Source organism: Dipodomys spectabilis, unplaced genomic scaffold (assembly GCF_019054845.1).
Source record: "Dipodomys spectabilis isolate Male_0828 unplaced genomic scaffold, ASM1905484v1 ptg000081l, whole genome shotgun sequence".
In the NCBI taxonomy this organism is placed as follows: Eukaryota; Metazoa; Chordata; class Mammalia; order Rodentia; family Heteromyidae; genus Dipodomys; species Dipodomys spectabilis.
This window is the reverse complement of record NW_024870758.1, coordinates 19,679,625-19,695,583: the sequence shown is the minus strand read 5'-3', so window position 1 is coordinate 19,695,583 and position 15,959 is coordinate 19,679,625. Positions and strand designations below refer to the sequence as shown.

General features: G+C 39.3%; 1 protein-coding gene and 1 long non-coding RNA gene across 2 annotated transcripts in view; one reads left to right on the top strand and one right to left on the bottom strand.

Annotated features, from left to right (window-relative positions):
* The window catches only part of Galnt13 (polypeptide N-acetylgalactosaminyltransferase 13), a 499,964-nt gene that overhangs the window by 61,725 nt on the left and 422,280 nt on the right, over positions 1-15,959 (bottom strand). The window lies entirely within an intron of this gene.
* Positions 3,595-6,947, top strand: LOC122110814. Its single transcript, XR_006147916.1, has 3 exons — positions 3,595-3,676; positions 4,647-4,651; positions 6,937-6,947. It is a non-coding gene; the product is annotated as an uncharacterized LOC122110814 (long non-coding RNA).

Genomic DNA, 15,959 nt, shown 5'->3' with positions numbered 1-15,959 from the left:
TTTATATCTGTTTAGAATATCTATTAAATCATGTTATTCCTTCATTTAAAAGCTCTTAGTATAAGAAATGTACTCATTATCTTGCCCATGTAATTGTAACCACTCTACAGTATTTTCACCATAAAAAAAAAAAGCTCTTAGTGACTTTCTATTCTACTAAGACTAACAGAGCAAAGATTCTTCATGAAATGTATCTTGGCTCATATCTGAATTCACCATTGTGAGCCATGCTGGATTTCTTTTACCCTTCCTTCCTTCCTTCCTTCCTTCCTTCCTTCCTTCCTTCCTTCCTTCCTTCCTTCCTTCCTTCCTTCCTTCCTTCCTCCCTCCCTCCCTCTCTCCCTCCCTCTCTCTCTGTCTCTCTCTCTGTCTCTCTCTCTCTCTCTCTCTTTTTCAAGTATGCTAAGCTCTTAAATTGGGAATTCAAAGTTTTGACTTTTTTTAAACTTTCATTTTGTCTGGAATGGTATTAATCTTCACCTTTTAAAATCTTTTTTTTTTTTTTTTTGTCAGTTGTGGGGTTTGAACTCTGGGCCTGGGCGCTGTCCCTGGGCTCTTCAGCTCAAGGCAAGCACTCTACCACTTGAGCCAGAGTACCACTTCCAATATTTACCTTTTATAAGGTGTCTTTTACTGAACTAAGGTTTTTACTCAAACATACTTTTTCAGGTTTACCTTGATTGATCTGCCTAGGGATGGTTCAGCCAACCATCCCTAATTATGCTGTATTTCTGTTTTGAATTTCCCTTTGATACTCATTAATACCCAACATTATGTTATCAATTAATTTATTCATTGTTTCCTCAGTAAGAATTGTCAGCCATTTATTTAATCCCTTGCAACCTAAGATACCCCTTCTGAGAATATATTGTAGAACACCGTGAATACTAAATACCACCTGGAAAAGACTTGGCACAGTGCCTAGTATATACACTGCTTAATACACACTACCTGTTGTTTGGGGTATCTATTATTGTTGCATGCTTAACATTCCTTCTGTCTACTGGTAGAATGTCATTAGGATGCTTTTATGCTTTTGCCTTTAGTTCATGTGGGGTGGCCACATTTCTTTCTTTAGGATTCCTGCATCACCTGGAGCAAAGAGGACTAAATTCACATCACCAGAAAATCCTGTTAAAATGCAAATTCTGACTCTGCTGGTCTGAGGTAACATAAACTCTTAGGGAATGCTGATCAGGCCAGAATTTGAGTAGTACCCGAGACAATCAGAGCATTCTCAACTTTACAGGAAGCCAGATTGCAACAATTTACTCAGAAAATAGGGCTGTTAGTCTAATGAATGTGTACTCTGTGACATTGTTGGGGCTATTAGAAAGTTCAAGCTCTATTTTCTCTGAAATTGGTAATTACAAAGGTGAGCTAAGCCTAGAGATCTAAAGTCTGCAATATGGAGTAGGTGACTTAGTCATATGAATTCAGAGGTAAGATAAATCAACACATAAAAATGTATGCATGTATACATTTATGAATACAGAGAGGAGGAAGAGAAGGAGGAGGAGGACAAGAAGGAGAAGGAGGAGAAGGGAAGGAGGAGAAAGAGGAAGAAAGCTTCTTCTATAGAGATAATATTCTTACATGCTATTGGAGATAGTAATAAAGAACAATAATGCATTAGAAAGTGATAACACTACAGCACAGAGTAGGACAGAAAGGAAGGCTGCATTTGAGGAAATTTTAATGCATTATTACATTTTCAAACACTACTTATAAGAGTCGTTCACACTTATGCTTGTCTCTCAAGGAGACTTACAAAAGTCCTGTAAAGGCTTTGTTAGCGAAATTAAAAATTAGTGAAATTAAAAATTCAGTAATGGGGTTGGGAAGGTGGCTCAGTGGTAGAGTGCTTGCCTTGCATGCCTGAGGCCTTGAGTTCGATTCCTCAGCACCACATAAGCAAAAAGAAAAAAAGCCGGGAGTGGCTCTGTGGCTCAAGTGGTAGAGCGCTAGCCTTGAGCTGAAGAGCTGAGGGACAGTGCCCAGGCCCAGAGTTCAGGCCCCACGACTGGACCAAAAAAAATAAATAAATAAATAAAATAAAATAAAAATAAAAATTCAGTAATAAGAAAGTGACAAGTTTGACTGACATTAGGTATGAAGATTTGATCAATATGTAAATGCAAAACATTATGAGTTCTGATACAATAATAATGACTTAATTTTATTCATCAGCTTTAAACATATTGCATGATAGTTTTAAATTCAGATATGTACATCAATTTGTAATTTAAGGTTTTAAACAGATATTATATGGAAGAACATAGTTACTTTAGGTTCTTCTACCTACTAAGTCTCAGGTTTCTGTTTCCCTATAATCAGGTTGCCTGAAGACAAAGTTCCCTGATTGAATGCTTAGACTTTTCTTAGCTTAGAACTTTATACAAGAGGTGGCCCCATTACAACAACGAAATGTACAAGATGTTATGTCGAAAAACGAACTTTACAACTTTGGCAGGGTGGGGGATGGGGGATGGGAGGAGGTGGTGGTAGGGGGGTGTGGAGGTGGGGGAGTGGAACAGGGAAGGGATGGTATGGGGAAACAAAGGAGGAGGCAACAATGCTTGATAAGAAATGTACTCATATGTAAACTTGTTCAACCACTTTGGAAAGCAGTATGGAGGTTCCTCAAAAGACTCCACATTGAGCTCCCCTATGACCCAGCAATCCCACTTTTGGGCATTTACCCTAATGTTTACAAACAAGACCACACTAAAGCTACCAGCACAACTATGTTTATTGCAGCATTATTTACCATAGCTAAGATATGGAACCAACCCAGATGCCCCTCAGTAGATGAATGGATCAAGAAAATGTGGTAATGAAAGATTAAAAATTAGAGTTATACTTTACAATTGCTAACTGCTGGTTTTGCTTCTGTAAACTTGCTTGCGCTAGCACTGACCCTTCCCCTCCCTGGAGATAGGGGCAGGATACGTGCAGGCCGCTAACCAGGAAACGAAACCTCGGGCCTCTGAGTCACCGCCTGCAGACCCTAGCATGACCCTAGTACATGCCTTAAAACCAGGCATTCCGGTAAAATAGCCGACCAAACCATTCCTTCCTGTAAAACTTAGCCTTAATACTAGGGTGAGGCAGGATGTAATAAATCACTTGTCAAAACTAGGGAACAAACAGTTTCGGTGCATAGCGACCAGCACAGGCATGTCTGGGCAAGTACCGACACGTCAGCTTTCCCCCAACCCCACCTACCCCATCTGGCCAGCTTAACCTGACCAATCCTCACCCTGAGCGTAATTTGAAATTAACCAATCATCCCCCTGTAACCACGCATCTCGCTTCTGTAACCCTGCTTCTGCTTCCCATAAAAGAGGATGCTTTCATGCATCAAGGCGCGCAAGTCTCCCGATAGACTTTGTCGCCCCGGGTACCCGTGTAACCGGTTCTCAGACACTCAACCCGAACCTTGTGGATCTCGAGGTTGAGTGCACCTGGGAGCCGAGGGCTTGCCCGAATAAACCTCTTGCTGTTTGCATCCGCACAAGTGGTCTCGTTGTTCCTTGGGGAAGGGTCTCTTCAGATTGAAGGACACCCCACGCCGCCGGGGGTCTTTCATCTGGGGGCTCGTCCGGGATAGAGACCCCCACCCAGGGACCACCGACCCATTTTCGGGAGGTAAGCTGGCCAGCGTTTATGTGTTGTCCAGGTATTGTCTGTGTACTGTTTAAGTCAATCTGTGTGTGCGCTTGCGAATCTGGTGAGTTCGGCCGTACTCGTCCGTATCTGGCGGGCCCGTGGAGGAGCTGACGAGCTCGTACTCCCGACCGCAACCCCCAGGAGACGTCTTGGGGGTGTCCGGAGCCTGAAACAGTGGCTCATCCGGAGCCTGAAACAGTGGCTCATCCGGAGCCTGAAACAGTGGCTTATCCGAGGGCCTGAAAAAGTGGCCCGTCTGGAACCCGGTCCTTTCGGACGCGTGGTTCGTCTGGGAGACAAGAGATCCGGACTCTCAATAAAGTCTCCATCTGGTTTTGCTTTCGGTTTGTTGGCAAAAACGCGCAGCGAAGCTAAGTGTTGTCTGTGTTCATCTTTTATTTGTGTTTGTTAAAATTTTTTTAGCATGGGACAGACTGTCACAACCCCCCTTAGCCTTACTTTACAGCACTGGAAGGACAGCCCGAGCCTAGATTGTCAGGTTTTAGGAACTTGCTTGTTTGTCAATTATGAAATTGCCACTGACCACCTGTGAGTGGCCCCAGTTAGATCTCAGCCTTGGGCCTTGGCTCAGGGGGTCTGAGCGTGGGGGAGAACCTGCCAGTCTGAGGGGACGGCCGCTAGGGATTTTTCTTTTCCCTTGCCCCAGATGACTGGGAATTCTCCTCCGCCTTGGAAGGCCCCTGGGTCAACGTCTGCAGGAAAAAAAAAATCCTGGTAAGTGAATGGTGGTGAGATGTTGCCCCATTCACTGAGACTTGATTTTGTCTTTGTGGCCACTTGGTTGTATTGTTAACTTTAGTGTGTGTTTGTTTTATGTTTTCTGGGGTAGGAAAGTTCTGGGTGAGTGTGACAGGCTCAATCAGCAGCCTCTGGATTCAGCTTGCTGAGTGAGAACAGCACAGAGTTCCAGTAGGGATAAACTGGGGCTCATTAGTCCCCAACTCAGCCTTCAGTTCTTGTCTAGTGCTGTTTTAGAATTGGTACCAGTTTTAAATGTGGATCCTTGGTTTTTGTGTTTATCTGTGTTTTTGTTATTTATTTAAACATCTCTGGGGGAATAAAAGTTCCAGCTGGGCTGGGTCACAGACCTGCTATGCCCACCCTCCCTGTGAGGCATGGAAGGTTACTGGGCTAGTTTGGTTCCCTTCAAGCCTCAGGCTGCATTTTCTCCTTGTGCAGGCTGCTAGCAGGGAGGGTGTAAAAGGCTGTGTGCCTGGTTTGGACTTTTTCAACTAGTCCTGACAATGTAAAAATCTGGACAGTTTAGTTTTAGGTGACCCCCTCCCCCAGCCCTCCTCCTACAGAAGGGATTCAAAAGACTAATTAGTGAATTGCCTTGCTAGATAAGCAAGCTCTGGGAAAATAAAGCCCAACAAAGGTACCTAGTTAAAAAGAAATACTGTCTTAAATTTTTGTTTAAGAACTTTAAAAGGTGTACGTACGACTGATTTTGATTTTTGCGCGCTTTAAGATCTGTGTGAGTGCTTTGTGTGTGTGTGTGAACATGTTCAAAGATAAGAATTGTCAGCATGCTGTAACAATTGGGTGAGTTTAAATTTAAAATTCAAAAGGTTATGAGGTTTGGACATTACCAAAGATTTTAAAAAAATCTTCACATTGTTTTAAATGGCTTTGTAAAGATTCTTTAACTTGCAAATTAGAAAATCTGGTATTTTAAAAGACTAATGTTTTAAAATGCATAAGACTGTTTATTCTGTAATCAAGTTATCTGGCTTAACAAAAATGCATTGGCTGTTTGGGATCTAATTCCCTTGGCTAAAATTTGGGGATAAATATTAGAAATTTAAATGTAAAGGTTAGTTTAACACTGCCAAAGATGTTACCTGTTTTGTCTGTCTAAAACTGTATTTCATTCGAGAACCAAGAGAAGAGACGGGGAAAAACTTAGAAGCCAACAGAAGACCTATCTTTAGGGGTAAGGGGTGAACAAGCAGAAGTGCAGTTCAGCTGGTCATGCATGGTGGGACAGGCCCTGGGAGGAGTCCACGCATGGTGAGGCAAGCTGGCACAAACGCAGTTCATCTAACCCTAAGAGTCGGATTGGGTGTGTGCCCATTCCATAGAAGGGGCTAAGTGACCCATCTTTGTTCTCTCTTTTCCCTGCAGATACAGACTGAAAACATGATGGTTAAAATGAGTGATGTGATGATCTGATTAGTATTGCTAAAACTTCCCCTTGGATGTGTTAACATTAAAATTAGAAAGGCCTTAAAAAGAGGGCTAAAAAGTTATTTCTATAATGTGACTTGCTTTTAATGTTTTACAATTAAGATATTTTTGAAAGTTATAGAGGTGTTAAGTCTAGCCTCGTGGTATAATGATGGTGACTGTAATTTTTGCATTAAGGAACAATTGTCATTTGAGTTTAAAAATCTTAATGTGTGTCTGCTTTAAAACAAGCAACCAAGAGGCAATGAGTGACACTTGGCCTCAAGATTTCAAGGGATCTTTTCAAAACGCAAATGAAAACTAAAGTATAAAATATTAAAGGTGATTAATAAGAGGCTTTTAAAAAAATTAATTAAAAATGAATTTTGGGATATAAAGTTTAAATGTAAAATTGTTCTTGACATTGGCCTCAATGTGCACAAAGGGAAAAATTAAAATTACCAAAATAATTGCTATTCTAGCTTGCTCTTATAGGTTTTTTTAAGTTTCCAGCAAGCCCAGAGCAAAGCACAGAGGATTCTTACAAGTTTGTCAGATGTAACTTTGACTCTTAATAAGTTTCAGGTAAGAGCATGCTTAAAAGCTACTTCTATGTTGACCACCTCGTTGCTTTTAATTGAAGTAAAGTGGCCTTTTATAAGACGCATTGATCTGCAAACTGGTTCGAAGCCAGCTCGGGCAGAAAAAGGTCCCTGTGAGACTGTCACCTCTATTCAGCCAGCAGAGTACTAGCCCTGGACTAAAGAGTCAGGGGACAGTACTCAAGCCCCAAGCTCGAGACTCATAGTGGCAGAGTACTAGCCCTGGACTGAAGAGTTAGGGGACAGCATTCAAGCCCCGAGTCTGGGACTCAAAGTGGCAGAGTGCTAGCCTTGAGCTGTAGAGCTGAGGGACAGTGCTCAGGCCCTGAGTTCGAGTCCAGCAACCAGCTAAAGGGAAATGCCAATAAGGCATTTATCCCAATGTGGAGAAGACACTCCTGGGACAAAAGCAATGGAGGAGCATCCAGAGGCAGTAAGCCACTGCTTGGATGGCAGAAATGTCAGATCCTAGTGTCATTTGTGGGTGGCCTTTCAAAACTGGTCAGAGCCGGGAGGTCATAGGAAAAAAGTTTGGAAGCATGCCTAATGTTCATGACTACCTTGTAAGGGACAGGAACTTGCCAGTCCTCTGTGATAGTAAAAAGCTAATGTTATAAAATGTGGGGGATAGTTTAAATCTCAAACCCTTTATGTGCCAAAAAGTTTTAATTGATTGGCTGACACTAGTTACATGAAGTTCATTTGCTCAGGAAAAAGTTTGCAAACCTGAGTGTGTTTCTATTAATATCTGTCTAAAGGCCTGAAAAGGTAACTTAGGCATCTTAGGCATTGTTGAGATCACATTCCTAAGCCATCTAGGAAGATGCTTTTACAAACCAGAGTGCTAAACAAGCTACACTACTGCTGTAGCCGGAGAAAAGGTCTGTACAGTTGTCAAAGGTTAAATATTGTTCTTAATGACATCTAACCCTGATGGCCTCTTTATAAAATAGGCTAAGGTTATAGGTTCCTGGTTAGGTAGGATCAACGCCCCTGAAGTCAGCTTGAAGAAGTTACAGAAGATTGACCTTCACCCTTCTACCCCCATTTTAAGATCAAGGGTCCAGAGTCAGTTTTGGAAAAATGAGGCAAAATAGATAAAATAATTTTTTAAAGACATAAAAAAATAGTGCTAACAGTTGTTGATATGCAAGGTGTGGAGACTGCATCTGTCAGAGATGGTTACAAGACTAAACCTTCTGAGCCTTCTGTGTCCATTTACAAAAATATCTCGTTAGTAAAAAAGTTGTGATTTTGGTAAATTGTCCTGGGCTATTGTTTAATGATCTTAAAAACCAGCAGGATCAAAGCCTGCCAAGCCTATGCAATGTATCCTTAACCAGTCTGTGTAGGAATTTACAGCCCAGCATGAGGTGTGACAGTCCCTTGGAGCCACTGAGAGATCCTGCTGCTGCTGCTGCTGCTGCTGCATACCCTAATGGTCAAAGTTCAACGACTGCCTGACAGCCACCTGGAGAAACTCCTGCCTAAAGATTCCATCACCTGAGTCTGCTTCCTGGTTGACTGCTGCTAAATCTAAGATCTTGTGGGACATTCTTTTGGGTGATATCCAAAAGCCCTCTCTTCCCACAGTGGATATTGGGGACAAGGATATCACTGGCTTGCTTGCCAGTGCATAGTGACTGAAAATCCACTCTATGGTCACAGCCTAGTTTGGCTCTGGTATGGTAATAACCTGAGTGCGTTATCAATGGAGGTAATACTCTTAGCCTTAAAATCTAGCAAGCTTCTACATCACAGTGGTGCCTTAAGGCTGTTCTAAGATAAAGGTTCCCAAAGCAAAAGGAAAATTGTGCAGTTTTAAACTACAGCTACAAAGATGCTCAGGGATTGTAAAGAAAGAGGGTGGTAAAGAAAGCCTTGGAAAAGGGATTGTAAAGAAAGAAGGTAGTAAAGAAAGCCTTGGGAAAGGAATTGGGGGAAAAAAAATTGATATCCACTTTGGATAAGAAAGGATTTGAAAAGTAAGAATTGTCTTTAAAGAAGACAAACCTCAGAAAGTTTAAGTATGTAGCAAATGGTATGAGTATGTCGTAAAATTGGAGCTTACAAGTACAGCTGGTATAAAATTAAGTTAACTGTGATACAGAGTCAGGACTGGTGTCTTTTGTAAAAAAAAAAAAAAAAAAAAAAAGATCAGCGCAGTCCGTCTATTAGTTCTGAGAACCAAATACCAAGCATTGAGAACAACTGACACCCCACAAGATAATATAGAGTCACCCCTACGACTGAGATAAGAACCCCCTAAATTTTAAGATTAAAATTAGCCCAAAGAAAAATGGGGGAATGAAAGATTAAAAATTAGAGTTACATTTTACAATTGCTAACTGCTGGTTTTGCTTCTGTAAACTTGCTTGCGCTAGCACTGACCCTTCCCCTCCCTGGAGATAGGGGCAGGATACGTGCAGGCCGCTAACCAGGAAACGAAACCTCGGGCCTCTGAGTCACCGCCTGCAGACCCTAGCATGACCCTAGTACATGCCTTAAAACCAGGCATTCCGGTAAAATAGCCGACCAAACCATTCCTTCCTGTAAAACTTAGCCTTAATACTAGGGTGAGGCAGGATGTAATAAATCACTTGTCAAAACTAGGGAACAAACAGTTTCGGTGCATAGCGACCAGCACAGGCATGTCTGGGCAAGTACCGACACGTCAGCTTTCCCCCAACCCCACCTACCCCATCTGGCCAGCTTAACCTGACCAATCCTCACCCTGAGCGTAATTTGAAATTAACCAATCATCCCCCTGTAACCACGCATCTCGCTTCTGTAACCCTGCTTCTGCTTCCCATAAAAGAGGATGCTTTCATGCATCAAGGCGCGCAAGTCTCCCGATAGACTTTGTCGCCCCGGGTACCCGTGTAACCGGTTCTCAGACACTCAACCCGAACCTTGTGGATCTTGAGGTTGAGTGCACCTGGGAGCCGAGGGCTTGCCCGAATAAACCTCTTGCTGTTTGCATCCGCACAAGTGGTCTCGTTGTTCCTTGGGGAAGGGTCTCTTCAGATTGAAGGACACCCCACGCCGCCGGGGGTCTTTCAGTATATATACACAATGGAATTCTATGCCTCCATCAGAAAGAATGACATTGCCCCATTTGTTAGGAAATGGAAAAACTTGGAAAAAATTATATTAAGTGAAGTAAGCCAGGCCCAAAGAAACGTAGGTCCCATGGTTTCCCTTATTTGTAATATCTAGTATATCTATGAGTCAAGCGGAAAAGGTCAGATAATGTGATGTCAGGAAAATGAACCCTTAGATGTGTATTTTAATGTTTTTTTCTTTCATGCATGTGTTTCTAACACATTTATAAGATTATCTCTTTGTTGCTTTGTATGTCCCTCCCCCACAGTATAACCCTTGCTTTCACTATATTTGATGTCAGTATAACTTGTGGAGGAGATGGGGAAAAACCAGTTGTTTAAGGATACAGGTGGACCTGTTGCAACAATGAGAAGTACAAGTTGTCATGTCCAAAACGAACTTTACAACGTTGGTGGGGGGGGCTGGGGGGGGAGGAAGGAGAAGGATTGGGATTAGGGGGGGAGGGGGGAGGCTGGGAAGGGATGTGAAGGGTAAACAAAGGAGGAGGCTGCAATGCTTGGTAAGAAATGTACGCATTTTCCTGCCCATGTAACTGTAACTCCTCTGTACAGTATGTTCACAAATAAAATTAAATTAAATTAAAAAAAAAAAAAAAAGAAATGTACTCATTACCTTGCCCATGTAATTGTAACCCCTCTGTATGGTATTTTCGCAATAAAAAAAATGAAAAAAAAAAGAGATGCATTTTGTGACATAACTTACATGGAGAAAATGGAACATTTTCCTGTAAACCATATCCTAGAATTTAAAACTGAATTTCCTTTCAGTAAAGAATGTCTCAGCAGGGGTTGGGAAGGTGACTCAGTGATAGAGCGCTTGCCTTGCATGCATGAGGCCCTGGGTTCGATTCCTCAACACTACATAAGCAAAAAGAAAAAAGCCTGAAGTGGCACTGTGGCTCAAGTGGTAGAGCACTAGCCTTGAGCTGAAGAGTTGAGGGACAGCGCCCAGGCCCAGAGTTCAGGCTCCATGACCGGAACCCCCCCCCTCTCCCCCCCCCCCCCCTCAAAAAAAGGAATGTCTCAGCAAACCACTTGTATACAAAATGCAATTTTATAATTCACATATTAAAAGTTGTTTATGCAAATATATGAGAAATGTTAATATAGCACACATATATATCACTGCCTTTATAACGATTTTAAATTAAAAGAATTAAATTGAGAAATATGAAAATTCATCCCCTTTGCTACTCAAAAATAGAGAAAGGAATCTCCTGTTCTTTCCTTAAGAACTGTAATCACAACTATGCTCATAAGCATCATTTGTTACATAAAATGATGTCATTTTAGCAATCTATTTGCATTTCATTGGAGTAGGTCAATTATATGGTTTCAATTCAGTATTCACTTTTAGGAGATGTCATAAATTTACAAAACAAAGCATCATCTTTATTTTATTGTTTGCTTTCAACAATTGTCTTCAGAAAAATGTTTCAGTAAATATCTACATTTTTCTCCTCAAATGTAATAGCAATAAAAAACCCAATCAGAGATTAATGTATTCAACAGTACATAAAAAATGGACTGTAACATTTAGAAGAATACTTAGAATTACTGGTTTAAATTTTTTAATATAGGTAATCCATCTAATTTATCCATGCTTTATAAGCACCCATTACCCACAAATACAAACATTCAGTAAAACGTCACAGCACAGAATTACATTAGCAGGCTGATAACTCATCCCAGCCAATAACACTAGTGATTATACATTAAATTTATCACTTACCATTATGACTGCAATTTTATTTTATTGGAACCAAATTGAGATAATAACTTTCATGAAGATCACAGCTTTTGTGGAGAACTATGTCATACAGAAACACCAAATATAGAATAATTTCTCCATATATTTAACATTGATATTCATAATCCAAGGTTAGAGCAAGTCTAGAAGCTGAATTTTCTAGGTAATTTCCTCAAACTTCAGTTAAATTTGATAATAAAAAAATCATATTCAGCTGCTTGGTTCCAGACCACTAACAATATGGGAAATAAGAAAAGTCAATGTGTGAAGTAATCTTTTTAAATAAAGGCAAATTTGGTATCAGTTGTAGCAAATGGATTATAAAATCTTCAGGAAATTTTTTTAAGTCAGGAAATTTAGGGGAATATTTATATCATTCAAATGAGAAAGTAGATTGATCATACACCTAATCTCAATTGACATATTTTACAAAAAAATGAAGACAAAATATCAATCTGCTAATCATGTTGCTGAACAGTGTACACGTCTTCTTTTGTTACATTCATTTATTCTTTCAGTAGAAAGATTCATGAAGAATTTATTTATTAGCTTAATTTTTTTTAAGATTTTTTGAAGAACTTATCTCTATTGCTAATCACACTAAACCATAAGCATATATAAAATTATCTGTAAGTTTTACTTATAGGAATTTTCATTTCTTTATATGTAAATATAAAAATAAAACATTTCTTACAAAATGATTCATACTGTAATATGCATTTGCAGCTTGCTTCTTCTAAAACAATATATCATTAAATTAAATCTCCTTTGGCTATATTTTCTTTTATGAATTGCTCACTTTTTCTTTTTTCTGAGGTAGACTTTGAAAGGGTTACAATTTCTTTGTGATTATAAGCATTTTGAATATTTAGATATTTGGCACATATGTCACAAATATTTCAATTTTGTGCACTTTTGTAATGCAAAATGCTTTTTGTTTTTAGTATTTCAAATGCTATCAACTTTTTCTTGACATTTCCTGTCTTGATATCATGTTTATAAATGTCCTAGCCATCCAGAGATATTAAAAATGCCCACCTATATTTCTTCTATTTTAAAAATGATTTCATATAGTCTATCAAGTCAATCATCTGCAAATTAATATATGACCATTCTTGTTCCTATTGATATTTATTATTTCACTTCTTTGGACAAATAATAACTTTTATTTTTAGAAGAGTGTGGCTCATGTCTATAATTCCAGCTACTTGGCAGGTGGAGAGGACTGTCACAATTGTAGGCAATTCTAGGCAAAATGTTAGACTCTTCTTATCAAATAAGCTTCTCATGGTGGTGCACATCTGTTGTCCCAATTACATAGGGAGCATAGGTAGATGTATTGTGGTCTGGACAAAAACCCAAGATTCTACTTGAACATAAGTCATTTTAAAAAAATGACTGAAGGTGGGCTAAGGTGGTATGCTGATTGCAAAAAAAGCCACAGGTCAAAACTCTAATACCACTAAAACCAAAGAAATGGGTATACATATATATATATATATATTTTTTTTAAATGATGTAATTATTTGCTTACTTTAATTAAAGGCACTCATCATATCCTAAGACATTTTATTGTGTGAGTACTCTAGTGGTGTGCAAAGTTTATTTCCTATCAACTTAGTACAATATAGAGCTGTATATTTAGACATTATTTTGATTCTTGTAAAATATAAATAGATATAGGGTATATGATATTGATTTTTAGGGCCATACTCCCAACTTGTCACTGTACTAGAATTTTTTTTTATTATTTGTAGTCTATGGACTATTATAAAATTATTTTCAATTTCCTGCATTTACTCAAAACCTGATAAGCAGGGGATGAACTAAGAAATTGCTTTATTTATATTTTACAAACACTGCTAACTTCATAAATGACATAGTATCTTTCTATATTTTCTCAACAATGTCATATGAATATTAGAATTTAGACGGAATCTCAAAACATTTTTGTAACAGAACAACCATTCATCCACTTATTGATGGCATGTGATGTGCCATGTTGAAACCCCAGGTACATTGTAGCAAAAACAAAATATTTAAGGATTTTTAATTTACATAATAAAATTTGCATATATCACTTCACATTAAATCTGGATGTCATTCCTACAAATTACTGTTATCTCCTATTCATTTGAGAGCAAAACTTTGAATGGTTAAATTTCTTGCTAATTTAGCAAGATTACAATAGAAGGATTGTTGATTTCTTATATCAAAATCTATACTCTCTCCCATTGTACTTGATGATGAGCATAAACTAGAGAAAGCTTGAAAACTCTCTATAGAGAAATCTTTATCAGGGTGCTAGCAAATGATAGGTCAATCATCCTTCTAACAACAGAGGACATTTGGCAAATAACTGTTCTGCCTGATAGATCAATGTAAAGATTCAAGATTCTGCCCAAATGTGAATTTGTGGAAATAAATGGCAATTAATGACATTAATTGGACGTTACTCCATTGGTATGGCAATTTATAATACATGTCAGTGAACAATTGTTTGGGCAACCTAAATATGTCTATAAAGTGTCTCACAAGTGACTAGTAGGCTGCTAGCTGTAACTGTTACTTCCATTCTATGACATTTTGTAACAACTCTGAAGTAGTGATAAATTTTATAATCAATGACATCTTGCAATTGTTGTAGAAGAGAAGACAATCATATTAAAGCTGTTTCTGCCTAAGCATGTACAATTGTATTCTCCTCTGTGAATCTCTGGCCACTTGCAGTTTCAAATGTAAACAGAAATGAAATGAACTCTGATTGATATCTAAGAAAAAATTCTGTTATGGTGCCTAATATCTATATGATTTCATTGAGAGGTGGCTAGGACATTAGTGAAACACATACCTTGAGTGAGTGTGGTAGTATTTCTAGAGAAGAGGGGCATATGGACCAGTGAACTGAAGAGGCAGACACAACTTGAATATGAAAAGTAACACATAATATGCTGGGAGACCATAAGAAACAAAAGTGGAAAAACAAGGAGGCCTACCAGTGCATGTAAGCTCAATTCTGGAGCAAATGCATCCATTACTGCTGTCATCAACTGTGTGCATTAGATTCTAGGCTCTTCAGCCTTTCAAGGCAGAGTCACAACCAGGACTCACAGTCAGGCCTTCAGCCTCAGGCTAGGAATGCAATATGGATCCTCTTTGTTCTGGGGCTTCTAGCTTCTTGAATTGGCCAGCTACTAAGACTGAACAGCTTTCCAGAGTGACAGATGCCATTTGAGACAATTCAGAATCCAATCAGTTAATGTAACTGAATAAATCCCCTTTAATAATTACAGACCCACATATATACACACACATCTATCTATCTGTATATATAGTAGAGAGAGAGAGAGAGAGAGAGAGAAAGAGATACAGGGCAGAGCTTTGTTCTGCCTGCTCAGATTTAAGAAACAAATCAAGCCATACAAAAACCAAACACCACAGGCAAACCAGAGACTCTAAAAAAAAAAAAAAAAATCAAAGAACTCTTTTTTCTACCTAATATTTAAAATTTAAAAAATTGTTATATATTTATGTATATATATATATATGTATATATACAGATAGATGTGTGTATATATGTGTGTATATATATGTGTGTGTGTACATGTGTATATGTACATATGTGTTTAGGTATGTCTTTATGTGGATACATTATTTGTATGAGTTCTGGTTGTCCTCCAAAACTTTACTAATATACCTTCCTTTCCTTTAAAGAAACTTATTTTCTGGCACAATCAAGAAAGAATAAGAATCAGAGTTTATTGAATGGCTTCAGGAACTTGAAAAAATTCTCAAGGATTCTCATTTCAGGAAACATTACATGGTCGATGAGAATGATATGGCATTGAAAATGATAGTAGAAAACTCACATCAAAAAAATTACTCAGAAAAGTCAGCTTCTAAATGTGAAGCACACATTTGCTTGGCCAGTTTACTTACTTAAAAAGTTTCATGGTCCAGAGGAAGATGGCGGAGGAGAAGCTGGGGGCTAAACAAGCTATTGCTTAGAAACAAGTTTTACTGTTCCAGTGAAAAGTCCAAGGCTAGAGAATCACACCAAGGGTGCCATCACAGTACAGAGAGTTTGGCCGGAGAGATAAAATTCAAGCCACTTGGTTAAGGAGACAGATTTGAGCACTCATCGATGTCCACAGTAGCAGTGGTGGTGGAAACTACTGCTGTTGCTGCCATATCAACAGAGAGAGCTGGGGACAGAGGTGCCAAAGATGGTGTATGAGCGGATTCTACTCACAGCCAGCAAGAACTGACAAGGAGCAGAAAACTTCATCCTGCTGACCACAGTCAGTCCAGACAGAGGACAGCCCAGAAACCAAGGGAAAGGCACAAGACATTCTCACAGAGCAGCAATGGGAAGGTAGTCCCTCCCCAAAGATGGAGAAGAACTCCATCTTTGATACTGATAGAGACAGGGCCAGAGCAGATAGCACATAACCCAGGCCTTGGAAGAAGACCACTAGGAACCATTAAATAAGTTAAAGGAACCTGACCTGCAGAGCTCAGCTCCACCAAGAGGAAAGATGCCCTTCCCAGAAAAAGGAATCTCCCCTCAGGGAGGAGTGACTTTCTTCACTGAGTAAACAGAGCCAGAGGCTGCCCCAC